Source organism: Delphinus delphis, chromosome 9 (genome assembly GCF_949987515.2).
Source record: "Delphinus delphis chromosome 9, mDelDel1.2, whole genome shotgun sequence".
Classification (NCBI taxonomy): domain Eukaryota; kingdom Metazoa; phylum Chordata; class Mammalia; order Artiodactyla; family Delphinidae; genus Delphinus; species Delphinus delphis.
Genome location: NC_082691.1, coordinates 75,137,857 through 75,155,501, shown reverse-complemented (window position 1 = coordinate 75,155,501; position 17,645 = coordinate 75,137,857). Strand labels below are relative to the sequence as shown.

Genomic DNA, 17,645 nt, shown 5'->3' with positions numbered 1-17,645 from the left:
TTGGTTTCCTCATCTGTATAATAGATTCTAAAGACTAAATGAATCAGAACAATGCCTCCTTGTTAATAGGTCCAATTTGGAGTTCTGAAATTAGAACTAAATCTTAGGGGCTTTATGTAAGAGAATCAATGCTTCCTAGACAAAGTGAACCCCTCATAAGTGGTTTTGCTTTTTGAGCTCACATCCAGAGATCTGATATGAGAATTGATCTTAACATTTGGTTGTTGCCAATATTTTATAATATTTTGGGGAAAATTACTAGTAATTACATTTCAATTCATTAAATAATTACTGACTGCTTAGTATGTGTAAAACAATACACCCATACATTACATATTTTATATGAGATCAGAAAACCTAAATATGTTTGCTATTATTAAGAGAGACATTGAGGTTACTGTTGTTTTATGGATGTTTTACAAACCCACTTTGTAAAACTGTTTCATAGGAAAGGGTGTGGTTGAGCGTTTTGTTTTGTTTTGAATTTCCACAGTTGAGAATGTGGTGTGATAGACTTATCTTTCCTTATGGGAGAAGGGCTCAACCTCAATCAATGCCTTCCTGCAAAAAACAGCTACAGAGGGAAAATCGGTGAAGTCCCAGCGTGTGAAATCTTTTAGAAGAGATTTAGACTAGATTTAAAGTAAGTTTCTATTCATTGTGGATTCAAGGTACATTAGTGCTAAACCAATTTTTGGAGTTGCATATGTACAATTTCCCCTGCCCTCAGTGTAAGGTATTAAAATAAGACACCTAGACTCTTCAATAGTAATACTATTAACTATCCAGTTAGTGGTAATATAACAATTAACTGTAGTTAGTGGTAGAACTAAAATAGTGGCAATATTACATTAACCCTGTGGCGAATGAAAATTGGACTTAAAATGTAGAAACGAAAGATTAGAGTTATTAAGCAAATTTCTTCAGTTTCTAGATAAAATAGGAATAGCATCATAGAATGAAAGAAAAATTGTGGATTTTGTTTCCTGAAGTATATGCTGTTATGTGGCTCCCAGATCTCCCTTTAGGAGTAAAGAACTTATTCCCACAGCTGCTGGGAATGTAGCTAGCAGAAAGTCCTCTTCAGGAGTTTTCTCTGCTAAAGAAAGATGTATTCCCAAAAGTATGTCCTACTCCCAGGAATGACTAATCAACATAGGGGTTTAAAGGCCCCAGTTTCAAAGGCCCTCATCCCAAACCAAGATAACTCTGAAGGACCGTCCCCCTTTCAGAGCTCCCGGTGAGGCTGGCCAAGGCTTTCATTAAGAGTGTATCACAGCCCATCTTCTCCCTCTGTCCAGTGCTGCTGCTTTCCCTTCCCTTGCACAGGTGTTGCTCTCCAGAGCCCTTCCTAATGAATGTCCTGTATGCTAATCTTCACCTCAGCATTCACTTTCCAGGGAACCCAATTTTGTCACTGACCAGCAGAGCCTTGCATAAGTCATGAAATATATGATCATTATTAATAATTATCTTCTCCAGAACTTAAGTTTCCTAATCTGAAAAATAAAGATCATCCTGAACTAGGGTTGTTGTTGGAGTGTTAAATGGAGTAACATACAAGTGGTTGTAGAGTTTTATAACTAATGCAGACTTGTGGCCAAACAGACATGAGTTCCAGTTTCAATTCTGCCTCTTACTAGCCATGCAACTTTTAGAACACTACCAAAGGTCTCCAAGTCTCTGGCTATAACATGCATGTAACAGTAATAATCAGACTAAAAATACTGCATTAATTCAGCATTTATTCTCATCTATAACAAGAATAACAGTAATAATCAGACTTAAAATCATTGCTTTAATTTGGCATTTACTGTGCCAGTCATTCAGATAATTTTTAAAAACCTATATTTTAATAAATATATTTAATTAAACCTATAAGGTTGTTGTAAAGATTAAGTGAACTAAGGCAATATAGTTTTCTCCAATGTGTGTGTTTATAGCATACATTAATAAACGGTAGCCAGTATAATTTCTACTGTTATAATTGATCATAAAGCATTTATTACACTGACTTGTACCAAAAATCAGATTTCTATAATTGCCAGGACCATATTTTTGTTCGAGAGAAATATTTTCTATCATTTAGTGACATAGAATTAAAAATACTTAAATCATCTAAGCTACCACAGATATATTCACAATCCACAAGACAACAGTTAATAGGCCAAGCAGATAATAAATTATCTGAGAAGACTCCCTCTATTTCCCCTCTGCCTTTTTAACAGGTGGTACTATACTCAAAAGCAGAAACCATTTGTCTATAAAACCAAGTTTATTGAACCCTCTTGTGATGATGGTGAGAGCTAGAGTCTGCATCCTTATTGTTCCATAGGTGAGGACTGGTGGTGGTGTGAGGAGTGTGTAATTCAATCCCGGTCAGACTGTCAGCTTGATAATGACACCCTAATACACTTTCACTCCTCAAGCCACAGAGAGGACCTCTTCTCCCTGAAATGTTTTATACACCATGAGGGCTCCAGTCTATGCACCTGAGAGGTACACATTTTCTCAGCTTTTTATTTATTAACTTCGCTTGATTTTTAAAATATTTACCCTTTATGTCTACTTGAAAACGAATAATAAAGACGTGGTAAAATCTGGGCTAACTGAATTGATAAGTAACATTAAATGATTCCATTTTAAGCACAGATATGGGGCTACTACCAAACACCTGAAAGCCATAAGATGGAGCCCCACACTAAGAACGGTGCAAGAACCCTCCTTGTATAGATCCTGGAGCAGGTGCACCAGCTCTGGATGTGAGAAAAAGAAACCCATCTTTTATTAAACCACTGTGTGGATTTTCTGTTAAAGGTGCCAGAGGTATTCCCAAATAATACAGAGTCATGCCTGTGTTGCCTCATTCTGCAATTTGCTTTTTCCATCAGCATTTCAGATGCATCCACGTTAAAAAGTAAAGATGTAATTAATTCCTTTAAACTGCTCTATAGTATTCCATCATATGTCCATCCCACATTTTCTACTTGTTCCCCTACTGATAAAATTTTGAGTTATATCTAACTTATTCTTCTCAACAGTACTGTACTGTACATACTTGTACATGTGTCCCTGTGTAAATATGACAAAGTTTCTTTAACTACATTTAGCAGTGGAATAGCTAGTTGTAGGGCACAAAGATTTTCAATTTCTACTTCATTAAATTGATGTTGCCAGGTATTTCTGTTTGCCCCTCACGAGCCTCCCTCTACCCCACCCTACCCTGGGAAGCTGAGTCTATCAATACAAAATACATCAAAGGACCTTTCAACTACTGATGGGGCTTATCCAATGGCAGAATATCTGAGGGAGGGTAAATCTAGATATTTATTCACCTGGCTGTACTCCCTGTGAGATTGCTACCTTTGCCCCTCAACTGAAGGCTTCCTCTCAAGACAACCTCTACAAGATTCACTCCTTCTGGGTTCCTGGAACCTTTACTCCCTCCCATATCCCTTCTGGTCTGAGGGGTGGTAACAGCTCCTCTGCCCACACCTTCAAAAATAGTCTCTTTGTAAAGCAAATCTCCTCAAATCATTCTGCTATCTGTTCCCAGGTGAAAACATGACTGCATCACTTCTGTACTGCTCTTCAAGGAGCCCGTATTAATTTACAGACCTACCAGCAGCGCATGAGAGTGTTTGTGACCCCACAGCCATACCGACACTTAACATTAACTGACTTAACGTTTTCTCCTATCTTATGGATTCAATAAAGTTGATTGTTTTCGTTTTATTTTGTGCTTCTCTGATTACTAGTGAAATTGAGCATCTCTTTAGGTTTATAGGCCATTTTTCTCCCTATAAATTACTTTCTACTATGATTTGCCTATCTTTCTACTGGACTGTTTTTTGTTGGCTTGTAATCCTTTAAATATTTGAAATATTAATCCTTTCTCTGTAACATGTGCTGGACTTTCTTCTATCTGCTGTTTTTCTCTTGCTTATGATGTTCTTTGTTGCCCAAACATTTTAAAAATCTACCTGTATTTTCTTCTGTTTTAAAGTTTTACTTTTCATGTTTTGGACTTCAACATAGCTGAAAATTATTTTTGTGCACAGTGTAAAACAGAAATCTAATAACATTTCTTTCCTCATAGTGAGCCAGTTTCCACACCACCATTATTAAATAATCTATCTTTTCCTCCTTGATTTGAAATGGTGCCTATTTCCATGCCTAATTTTTAATGACTTACGGATCTGAATTTTATGTTTTATTCCATTCATCTTATTTGCTGCCAATACCACACTGTTTTAAGAATTGATATTAAGGCTTTATAATATGTCTTAGCATCTAGTAGCACAACAGTAATTTACTACTACATTTTAATTTGTTTATTGCTAGCTGAGAAATGTAAATTACTTCTGTATTTGACCTTGAATCCAGATCAAGAATCTGAACTGTCTTATTCGTCCTAATAGTTTTGTCCACTGATTGTTTTAGGTTTTCTATGTAGAGCTGCAAATAATGAAAGTTTGACCTCTTTCTTTCTATTTCTTGTACTTCTTATTTCTTTATCTTACCAGAACATTTTAGGACCTCAGTCTCATAGTTAATAATGGTGGTGATAATGGATGTTCTTGTTACTTTGGGGACTATTTCTAATATTTATTCCTTGCATCCATGCCCTTACAATATGTGGAGTCTCCTTCCTAACCCCCAGTATCCATATTGGCCATTTGACTTTTTTCGGCCAATGGGACATTAGCAAAAGGGATAGAAGCAAAGGCTTGAATGGTGCTTGTGCATTAGGGTTTTCACTCTCACTGCTTTTCTGATCTTCCATTACATTAACAAGTTCAGGATAACTTAATATAATGAGATAATCATGGCCCAGTTATCCTTCACTCTAGCAAACTCATAGACATGTGAGTGAGGCCATCAAACATGTGTGACCCCAGTGGAGACCAGCAGAAAAACTGCCCAGCTGAACCCTGTTTAAATTTCTGATCTACAAAATAGCTAATACATGGCTGTTATTTTAAGTGTCGAAATTTTGGTGGTTGTTTTAAGCTATGTATTACATGGCAAAAGCAAATTGATACAGTCAATTAATGAGAGAGATGGGTTAAAATCTCTCGCTAAGATTTTCAGTTTAACCTAGTATTTCTGTTAATTTTTGCTATGAAGATTTGAGACTGTAATGTTACATGAATTTAACCTTAAAATTATTGTTTTACAGGTGGATGGTATCTTTTATCGTTATGTGATCAACTTTTTTTATCCCTAACTAATGTTTCTGCCTTAAAATATAATTTGTCTGATATTAATAGAGGTATACTTTTTAAAAAAAGATTATTTTCCTGGTATGCCCTTTACCATTCTTATGCTTTCATTCTTTCTGTGTCCTAAAAGGAAATAAATCTGCCAGTCCTGTCCTTAAAAAGAGATGGAAAGTTTAGCTAATTTACATCTATTGTGATTATTTGTGTACTTGTATTTGTATTTATTTCCACTGTCCCTTCGGCTTTTATTAAGCTTTTCTCCTTCCTACTTCACACTGATTTATGAAGTTTTTTTTAACCCCCCTCTTTTTCCAACCATATTGTAAATTATATATTCTTTTTTATTTCTTTTAGCAATTATCCTTAAATTTTTAACTTAACAACAGATGGAAAGTCTAAGGAGAACCAGCAACTCTCCCTTCCCCTTAAAATTATAAACCAGAAAACTTTAACTCTGATCATTCTCCTTTTGTTTTACTTGGCCTTGTTCATATACTTGTTAGACATTTGGATATCTTCTTTGTGAAATGACTATTCAAGTTTTTACCCCATTTTATAATTGAATTGTCTACCTTTTTCTTTTTGACTGTTAGGAATTCTTTTAATATTCAGAAGAAAAGTCCTTTATTAGATATATGTATTGCAAATATCTGCTCTCAGCTGGGGTTTGCTTTTCAAACTTTCTTAATGGCATATTTTGATGAACAGAAGTTCTTAATTTTAATTAAGTTCAACATCTTTCTCTTTTCCCTCACACTGCTTTTTATGTTCTGTTTAAGAAATCTTTGCTTATACAAAAGTCATTAAGGTGTCCTGTGTTTTATTCTTGAAGCTTGATTGTTTTTAGCTTTGAGATCGAGATTTATGATCCATATCAATATTTTTTGTATTATAGGAGGTAGGGCTAAAGATTAATTGTGTTCATTCAGCAATCCATCTGCTCTATTACCAAAAATTTAAAGAAGCTTTCTTCCGCATTAAATTGCTTTGCACCTTTGCTGAAAAACAAGTTGGTTCTATATGTAGGGCCCTATTTTGGGACTCTCTTAATTTGTCTACTTGACTATTCTTGCACTATATCACCTTGCCCTAATTACTATAGCTTTATATTAAGTAAACTTGATAGCCCATAGTGTAAATCTTTCAACTTGGCTCTTCTTCAAAATAATCATGACTGTTCTAAGCCTGCTGCGTTTTCATATACATTTTAGAATCATTACCTGAGGAGACTTATCTATACTAGAACTAATTTAGATAACAAGGTCCTAGACTTCAAGCCAATACCATATTGGAATAAGACAAGAGTGGGAGAGAGTGAAGGTTTTGTGCATGCAGAAGGAATGTGAGTTGTTGTGTCCAGAGGGAAGACTGTGGAAGATTATATTTTCCAGAGACGGCCACAACAATATCTCCTATGTTACATGTTTTTCTGCATTACCTTGTTACTCTCAAGATGAGCCCCCAAAACATCTAGCTTTGAAAGCCAACAGGGCTTGCATCCATGAGATCTACAAGACTATAGTGAATGAAGAGACAGTTCATGAAGGGCTCACTCAGACTCACTGTGGCTACCCCTCAGAGCACAGAGCAGAGGCAGTAGACTGAAACACCCATTCTTTCACTAAAAGAGGCTTATTTGCTTATTTTAAAACCTTCAGCCTGAGAGATAGGCTTCTAATTCATCCAGTTAGAGGAACATAAAGAAAAAAACAAAAAGTGGAGATAGCTCAAAGGACTTGTGGGACAACATCAAGAGGACCAATGTTCACATTATAGGAATCTGAGAAGGAGAAATGAGAGAGAAATGGGCAGAACAATTTTTGAAGAAATATTTACTGAAAACTTGCCTAACCTGGGGAAGGAAACAGACATCCAGATTGAGGAAGACTAGAATGTTTCAAATAAGAGGAATCCCAAAAGACCCACACCAAGACATATTATAACTAAATTGTCAAAAGTTAAAGACAAGGAGAGATTCTAAAATGCAGCAAGAGAGGGACACTGCCAATACAACAGAGTAGAAAGACCCTGAGCTCACCTCCTCTCATGGGTACACCAAAATTACAAGTATTTACAGAACTGCTATCAATGAAAAAGACTAGAGCTTCCAGAAAAGACTTTGTACAACTAAAGATATAAAGAAGGAACTACAAAAAGAGATGGGTTGGAGGCTCAGAATCACAGTATAGTTAAGACCTATACACCCCAGGTGGGTGACACACAATTGAGAGATTAATTACAATTGCAGAGGTTCTCCCCAAGGAGTGAGGGGTCTGAGCCCCACATTGGGATCCTCAGCTTGGAAGTCCCATGCCAGGAAGACAAGCCCCCAGAATGTTTGGCTCTGAGGGCCAGTGGGGTTTACTTCTAGGAGACCCAGAGGGCTGTGGGAAATAGAGACTCCACTCTTAAAACAGTGCACACAAAATTTCACATGCTCTGGGACCCAAGGCAGAAGCACTAATTTGAAAGGAGCCTAGGTGAGACCTACCTGCTGATCTTAGAGAGTCTTCCAAAGAGGCAGGAGGAAACTGCAGCTCCTGCTGGGGACATAGACACTGGCAGCAGCCATTTTGTGGAGCTCATTCTACTACGTGGACAGTCGTGCTGGCACGCACCATTTTTGAATCCTTCCTCTAGTTTATTAGCCTCAGGACCAAGTCCTGCCACAGACCACCAGCCTGTAGGCACCAGTGCTGGGATACCTCAGGCCGCACAATTAACTAGAGGGGACACAGCCCCATCCATCAGCAGATAGGCGGCCTTAAGACCACCTGAGCCCACAGCTGCCCCTGGACATGGCCCTGGCCCCACTCACCAATGCACAGGCACTAGACCCAAGACCCCCAGGACCATGCAGCCAGACCCCAGGACCCAGCTCTGCCTGCCAGTGAGGTGGCACTAGCCCCAGGACCTAGCTTTACCTACTGGTAGGTGGGCACCAGCCCCATGATATCCTGTACCCCGACTCCACCCCCCAGTGAACCAGGTACCAATGGTTCTGTAGCCGGCCACCTCGTGACCTGGCCCTGCCACCGGTGGCCAGTAGCCTCTACACAAGGCATGGCCTGACAACAACCAGACTGGGGGCCAGCCATGCCTACCACACTGCCCACAGTACTCAGCTCACCACAACAGAAGAACCCACAAAGCCCACATAGGGGGCACCCCTAGAGCATATAACTCTGGTCACACACACACACACACCTCATGGTAACCACAAACTAAAAGTCTCTAATAGATACACATACGAAAAAGAAAAAAGAATCCAAACGTACCACTAAAGATACCAATCAAGTCACCAGGGAAGAGAACAAAAGAAGAAATGAACAAAACAGAACTATAAAAACAACCCAACAAGCAATTAACAAAATACATATCAATAAATACCCTAAATGTAAATGAACTAAATGTTCCAATCAAAAGACAGAGAGTGGATAAATGAATAAAAAAAGGAAAAATAACCATATATATGCTATATGCAAGAGACTCATTTAAGATCTAAAGACACACAGAATAAAAATGAGAGGATAGAAAAAGGTATTCCATGCAAACAGAAATCAAAAGAAAGCTGGGGTAGCAATACTTACATCAGACAAAATAGAATTTAAAACAAAGACTGTTACAAGAAACAAAGAAGAATATTACATAAGGATCAAGGGATAAATCCAAGAAAAAGATATAACAATTATAAATATATATGCACCCAATGTAGTACTACCTAAATACATAAAGCAAATATTAACATGCATAAAGAAAGAAATTGACAGCATGATAAAAACAGAAGTGAAAAAGGAGAGTTACAACCAGCACCACAGAAACACAATGATTACTATGAATAATTATATACCAATAAAATGGACAACCTAGACAAAACGGACAAATTCTTAGAAAGGTACAATTTCTCAAGAATGAAGCAGGAAGAAATAAAAAATATGAACAGACCAAGTACCAGTGATGAAATTGAATCAAACAAAAGTTTTGATTCCAACAAACAAAAGTTCAGGACCAGATGGCTTCACAGGTGAATTCTATGAAGCATTTAGAGAAGAGTTAATACCTATCCTTCTCAAACTATTCCAAAAAATTGCAGAAGGAATACTTCCAAACTGATTCTATGAGGCCAGCATCACCCTTCTACCAAAACCAGACAAAGATATCACAGAAGAAGAAAATTACAGGCCAATATCACAATATCACTAATGAACAAAGATGCAAAAATCCTCAACAAAATATTAGCAAACCAAATCCAACCATACATTAAAAGGATCATACACTGTAATCAAGTGGGATTTATCCCAGGGATGCAAGGATGTTCAATATCCACAAATCAATCAATGTCATACACCAAACTGAAGAAAAAAAAAAAAGCTTCAGACAAAATTTAACAACCATTTATGATAAAAACTCTCCAGAAAGTGGGTATAGAGGGAATATACCTCAACACAATAAAGGCCATACAGGTTAAGTCCAGAGCTAACATCATACTCAATGGTGAAAAGCTGAAAGCATTTCCTCTAAGACCAGGAACAAGACAAGGATGCCTACTCTCACCACTTTTATTAAACATAGTATTAGAAGTCCTATCCATAGCAATCAGACAAGAAAAGAATTAAAAGTAATTCAAATTGGAAAGGAAAAAGTAAAACTTACTATTTGCAGATGACATGATTACTATACATAGAAAATCCTAATGATTCCAATAAAAATATACTAGAGTTCATCCATGAATTTAGTAAAGTTGCAGGATACAAAATTAATAAACAGTTTGTTGCATTTCTATATTCTAAGGAAGAACTCTCAGAAAGAGAAATTAAGGAAACAATTCCATTCACAGTTGCATCAAAAAGAATAAAATACCTAAAAATTAACCTGCCTAAGGAGGTAAAAGACCTGTACCAGGACAACTATAGGACGCTGATGAAAGAAACTAAAGATGACATCAACAGATGGAAGGATACATTGTGTTCATGAATTAGAGGAATTCATATTGTTAAAATGACCAATGGCATTTTTCACAGAACTAGAACAAATAATTTTAAAATGTGTATGGAAACATAAAAGACCCTGAAAAGCAAAAATAATCTTGAGAATGAAAAACATAGCTGGAGGTATCATGCTCCCCAACTTCAGATGATACTACAAAGCCACAGTTATCAAAATAGTATCATACTGGCACAAAAACAGAAACATATATTAATGGAACAGAATAGAGAGCCCAGAAATAAACCCACAAATTTATGGTCAATTAATCTATGACAAAGGAGGCAAGAATATACAATGGAGAAAAGACAGTGTCTTCAATAAGTGGTGCTGGGAAAACTGGACAGCTACATGTAAAAGAATGAAATTAGAACACTCTCTAACACCATACACAAAAATAAACTCAAAATGGATTAAAGACCTAAATGTAAGGTCAGACTCTATAAAACTCTTAAAGGAAAACACAGGCAGAACAATCTATGACATAAACACAGCAACATCTTTTTTGAACCACCTCCTAGAGTAATGAAAATTAAAACAAAAATAAACAAATGGGACCTAATTAAACTTAAAAGCTTTTGCACAGAAAAGGAAACCATAAACAAGACAAAAAGACAACCTCCAAAGTGGGAGAAAATATTTGCAAACGAAGCAACTGACAAAGGATTAATCTCCAAAATATACAAACAGCTCATGCAGCTCAATATAAAAAAAAAAAAAACCCAAACAACCCAATCCAAAAATGGGCAGAAGACCTAAATAGACATTTCTCCAAAGAAGACATACAGATGGCCAACAAATACATGAAAAGATGCTCAACATCACTAATTATCAGAGAAATGCAAATCAAAACTACAATGAGGCATCAGCTCACACCAGTCAGAATGGCCATCATCAAAAAATCTACACACAATAAATGCTGGAGAGGGTGTGGAGAAAAGGGAACCCTTTTGCACTGTTGGTGGGAATGTAAATTGATATAGCCACTATGGAGACAGTATGAAGTTTCCTTAAAAAATGAAAAATAGAACCACCATACGACCAGCAATCCCACTACTGGGCTTATACCCTGAGAAAACTACAATTCAAATAGAGACATGTACCACAATGTACATTGCAGCACTATTTACCATAGCCCAGACATAGAAGCAACCTAAGTGCTCATCGACAGATGAATGAATAAAGAAGATGTGGCACATATATACAATGGAATATTACTCAGCATTAAAAAGAAACAAAATTGAGTTATTTGTAGTGAGGTGGATGGACCTAGAGTCTGTCATACAGAGTGAAGTAAGTCAGAAAGATAAAAACAAATATTGTATATTAACACATATATGTGGAACCTAGAAAAATGGTATAGATGATCTTACTTGCAAAGCAGAAATAGAGACACAGACATAGAGAACAAAAGTATGGATACCCAGGGGGAAAGGGGGAGTGGGATGAATTGGGAGATTGGGATTGACATATATACACTACTGATGCTATGTATAAAATAGATACCTAATGAAAACATACTGTATAGCACAGGGAACTCTACTCAGTGCTCTGTGGTGACCTAATTGGGAAGGAAATCCCCAAAAGAGGGGATAGATGTATATGTATAGCTGATTCACTCTGCTGTACAGCAGAAACTAACACAACATTGTAAAGCAACTATATGCCAATAAAAGTTAATTTAAAAAAGAAAAGAAAAAGAAAAAGACCCAACTATATGCTGCTTAGGAAAAATTCACTTCATGCTTAAGGACACACAAAGACTGCAAATGAAGGAATGGATGCAATGCAAACCAAAAAAAAAATGCTGGGGTACCTATAGTTACATCAGACAAAATAGACTTTAAGACAAGACTGTAATAAGAGACAAAGAAGGCCACTGTATAATGATAAAAGGGTCAATCCAACAGGGTATAACGTCTGTAAATATTTATTCACCCCCAATATAAGCACTTAAATATATAAAGTAAATATTAACAAACTTAAAGGGAGAAACAGACAGCAAAACAATAATAGTAGGAGATTTCAATACCACACTTTCATCAGTAGAGAGAGCATTCAGACAGAAAGTTGATGAGAAAACACTGGATTTAAATAACATGTTAGACCAGATGGACTTAATAGACATTTCCAGAACATTCCATCCAAAAGCAGCATAATACACATTCTTCTCCAACACACATGGAACATTCTCCAGGATAGATCATATGTTAGCCACAAAACAAGTCTTAATAAATATAAGAAGTTTGAAAATATGAAATCATATCAAGCATCTTTTCCAGCCACAATGGTATAAAAGTAGAGATTAATTACAATAAGAAAACTTGAAAATACACAAATATATGGATATTAAACATCATCCTACTGAAAAACTGATGGGTCAAAGAAGAAATTAAAAGCAAAGTAAATATCTTGAGATAAATGAAAATGGAAATAAAATATATCAAAACTTATGGACGCAGCAAAAACATTTCTGAGACAGAAGTTCATGGTGATAAATGCCTACATTAAGAAACAAGAAAAACCTCAAATAAACAACATAACTTTATGCCTCAAGAAATCAGAAAAAGAACAAATAAAATCCAAAGTTAGTAGAAAGAAGGAAATAACAAAGATCACAATGGAAATAAATGATTGGAGACTAAAAAGACAATAGAAAATATCAATGAAACTAAGAGTTGGTTCTTTGAAAAGATAAACAAAATTGACAAACCTTTAGCTGGACTCACTAAGAATAAAAGAGAGAGGACTCAAACAAAATCAGAAATGAAAGAGGAGACATGGTAACTTATACCGCAGAAATACAAAGGATCTGGGCTTCCCTTGTGGTCCAGTGGTAAAGAATCCACCTTACAATGCAGGGGACATGGTTTCCATCCCTGGTCAGGGAACTGAGATGCTGCGGGGCAATTAAGCCCGCATGCCACAACTACCAAGCTTGCATGCCTCCACTAGAGCCCACATGCTGCAAACTACAGAGCCCACATGCTCTGGAACTCACGCACCACAACTACAGAGCCTATGTGCCCTGGAGCCTGCACACCACAACTAGAGAAGAGAAAACCTGCATGCCACAACTAGAGAAAAGACTGCGCACCACAACAAAGAGCCCGCATGCCACAACGAAAGATCCCGCATGCCACAAGAAAGATCCCGTGTGCCGCAACTAAGACCTGACACAGCCAAAAATAAATTAATAAGTAAATCTTTAAAAAAAGAAAAAAAGGGCTTCCCTGGTGGCGCAGTGGTTGAGAGTCCGCCTGCCGATGCAGGGGACACGGGTTCGTGCCCCGGTCCGGGAAGATCCCACATGCCGCAGAGCGGCTAGGCCCATAAGCCATGGCCTCTGAGCCAGCACGTCCGGACCCTGTGCTCTGCAACGAGAGAGGCCACGACAGTGAGAGGCCCACATAACGCAAAAAAAAAAAAAAAAAAAGAAAAAAAGAAATACAAAGGATCATAAGAGACTACTATGAACAATTATACACCAAAAAATTGGACAACTTAGAAGAAATGTATAAATTTCTAGAAACATACAACCTACCAAACTGAATCATGAAGAAACAGAAAATCTGAGTAGATCTGTTACTAGGAAGGAGGTGGAATTAGTAATAAAAAAATCTCCCAACAAACAAAAGTCAGGAACAGATGGCTTCACTGGTGAATTCTACCAAACATTTAAAGAAGAATTAATAACAATCCATCTCAAACTCTTCCAAAAAATATAGAAGAGGAGGGAACACTTCCAAACTCATTTTACAAGGCCAGCATTACTCTGATATCAAAACTAGACAAGAACACAACAAGAAAAGAAATTACAGGCCAATATTCTTGATGAACAGGGAGGCAAAAATCCTCAACACTGCATATTTAATGCTCTGTGGAGATGCCCAGCCAGGGTGTACAACCCAAGGACAGTGCGGGGCTGGTCCCTACCAACAACTTGGCTCTGCACAAGGAAGACCTCAGCAGCAAGATTACAGAACAAAAAAGGCAGCAACAGAACAGCAACATATTTTCTTGCAGATTGAACAGAAATGCTTTCTGAAAGCAAAAATATATTGGATGAGCTGAGGAAAGAATACCAAGAAATAGTAAACTCAGAGAAGACCAAATCAAGAAATAGTAAACTTAAATTTGCATAGAAATGGGTGGCATTTGTTGTGCAGTAAGCTTTTCTGTTGAGCATTTCAGCAAAGATTTGAAAGAGGATTTACTGTGTAATCTTAAATGGTGGGGATCCAATAGTAGTAAACAGTTGTTAAAGTCTAATGTTAATTACCAGTGTTTATTTTCTGGTCATGTCCTTCACTTAAGAGGGGTGTTGACCGCCCAGCCTGTGGAAGATGAAAGAGGAAATGTATTCCTGTGGAATGGAGAAGTCTTTAGTGGAATAAAGGTTGAAGCTGAAGAGAATGATACTCAAATAATGTTTAATTATCTTTCCTCTTGTAAGAATGAATCTGATATTTTGTCACTCTTCTCAAAAGTCCAACGTCTTTGGTCTTTTATATATTATCAAGCATCTAGTCATTCTTTATGGTTTGGTAGGGATTTTTTTGGTCATCTTAGCTTGCTTTGGCATTTTAGTAATTTGGGCAAGAGTTCCTGTCTCTCTTCAGTTGGCACCCAAACATCTGGAGTGGCCAATCAGTGGCAAGAAGTTCCAGTATCTGGAATTTTCAGAATTGATCTCAAGAATACTTCCATTTCCAAATCAGTTGTTTTAAATTTGTATCCTTGGAAATAACTCTAGGGAGGATGCTATCAAAGAATGTGTTAATAGCCTGACTCAAATTTCAGCAGACTTGTCAACATTTATATCAGTGGTAGCAAATGAAGCCAAACTGTATCTTAAAGAACCTGTTGTCCCTTTAAATATGACGTTGCCACAAGCTGCATTTGAGATCCACTGCAGTAGCATTTCCAGCGTCCCACCGACGAGAGACCCTTCAGGTCTTTCTTATTGATGGACACATGAAGGAAGGAGTTCAGCAGTTCATTGATGTCCTGAGTATTGCAGTCAAGAGACGTGTCTTGTGTTTACCTAGGAATGAAAACCTGACACCAAACAAAGTTTTGAAAACTAGTAATAGAAAAGCAAATGTTGCAATCCTATTTTCTGGGGGGATTGAGTCCATGGTTATTGCAGCCCTTGCTGACCATCATATTCCCTTAGGTGAACCAATTAATCTTCTTAATGTGGCTTTCATGACTAAAGAAAAGACCATACCAGCTAGTTTTAACAAAAAAGGGAGAAAACAGAAAATCATTGTGAAATACCCTCTGAAGAATCCCCTAAAAATGTCGTTGCTGCTGCTAGTCCTGGTGAACAATTCAACATACCAGATCGAATCACAGGAAGAACAGGACTAAAGGAATTACAAGCTGCCAACCCTTTTCGGATGTGGAATTTTGTTGAAATTAATGTTTCCCTAGAAGAACTGCAAAGATTAAGAAGAACTCGAATATCCCACTTCATTCAGCCTTTGGATATAGTGTTGGATGATAGCATTGGCTGTGCAGTATGGTTTGCTTCTGGAGGAGTTAGTTGGTTAGTGACCCAGGATGAAGCAAAATCATATTAGAGCAGTGCAGAGGTAGTTCTTACTGGAATCGGTGCAGATGAGCAGCTTGCAGGTTATTCTCGTCATCGTGCCTGCTTCAACACACACGGGCCAGAGGAATGAATAAGGAAATTGCGATGGAACTGGGTTGAATTTCTTCTAGAAATTTTGGTCGTGATGACAGTTATTGGTGATCATGGAAAAGAAGGAAGATTTCCTTTCCCGCATGAAACTGTCTCCTTTCTAAATTCCCTACCAGTTTGGGAAAGGGCAAATTTGACTTTACCCCATAGAATTGGTGAAAAACTGATTTTGCATCTTGCAGAAGTGGAACTTGGTCTTACAACCTCTGCTCTTCTGCCAAAATGGGTCATGCAATTTGGATCCAGAATTGCAAAAATGGAAAAGAATAATGAAAAGACATCTGATAAACGTGGAAAGCTCCAAGTCATTTCTTTAGAAAACCTTTCTATTGAAAAAGAGATTAAAATGTAATATTTCATAGTGTAACATTTACTGAATGATGATTTTAAAAAAATAAAATACTCTGCTTCTTTGAAAACAAACAAAAGCACCTCAACAAATATTAGCTAACCAAATTCAACAATACATGATTAAGTATACTGTTATCATAAATTTATACCATGATCAAGTATGATTTATTCCAGGCATGTAATGATGGTTCAATGCCTGCAAATCAATCAATGTGTGGTACACCACATTAACAAAATGAAGGATAAAATCATATGATCATCTCAATAGATGCAGAAAAAGCACTTGACAAAATTTAACATCCATCCCTGATAAAAATGCTCAATAAACTGAGTATAAAGGGAATGTACCTCAACACAATAAAGGCCATATATTACAAGCCCAGAGCAAACACTGTACTCAATGGTTTAAAAAAAGAAAGAAAGAAAGAAAGAAAGCTTTGCTTCTAAGATCAGAAACAAGACAAAGATGCCAACTCTTGCCACTTTTATTCAACAGTGGAAGTGCTAGCCAGAGTAATAGTCAAGAAAAAAAAAAGCCATCCAAATTGAAAAGGAACATGACATTTGCATCTATTTGCAGGTGACATGATATTATATATAGAAAACCCTAAAAACTCCACCAAAAAAAAAAAACCTGTTAGAATAAATGAATTCAGTAAACTTGAAGGATATAAAATCAATATACAAAAGTTAGTTGCATTTCTATACACTAATAATGAACTATCAGAAAGAGAAATTAAGAAAACAGTCACATTTACAATTGCAAAAGAATAAAATACCTAGAAATAAATTTAACCAAGGAGGTGAAATACATACACACTGAAAACTGTAAGACATTGATGAAAGAATTTGAAGAAGACACAAATAAATGGAAAGATATTCCATGCTCATTAATTGGAAGAATTAACATTGTTAAAATGTCTCTACTACCCAAAGCAATGGATAGATTCAATGTAATCCCTATCATAATTTCAATGGCATTTTTCACAAAAATAGAATACACAATCCTAAAATTTTTATGGAACCACAAAGGCACTGAATAGCCAAGGCAATCTTGAGAAAGAAAGAAAAAGTTGGAGGCATCGCACTTCCTGATTTCAAACTATACTACAAAGCTATAGTAATCAAAACAGTATAGTACTGTCATAAAAACACACATAGACCAATGGAACAGAATAGAGAGCCCAGAAATAAGCCCATGCACATATGGTCAATTACTTTACCACAAAGGAGCCAAGAATATAAAATAGGGAAAGGATAGTCTCTTCAATAATGGTGTTGGGAAAACTAAACAGCCACATGCAAAAGAATGAAACTGAACCAGTATCTTACTCCACTCACAAAAGCAATTCAAAATGGATTAAAGACATGAATTT

The 17,645-nt window shown here is 36.8% G+C and overlaps 2 pseudogenes; both read left to right on the top strand.

The window, feature by feature from the left end:
• The first annotated feature begins 14,094 nt into the window (after positions 1–14,094).
• On the top strand, positions 14,095–14,353 carry LOC132430526 (ASNSD1 upstream open reading frame protein-like; annotated as a pseudogene).
• A 2-nt stretch (positions 14,354–14,355) lies between these two features.
• LOC132430714 (asparagine synthetase domain-containing protein 1 pseudogene) lies at positions 14,356–16,270 on the top strand (annotated as a pseudogene).
• Positions 16,271–17,645: the final 1,375 nt, after the last annotated feature.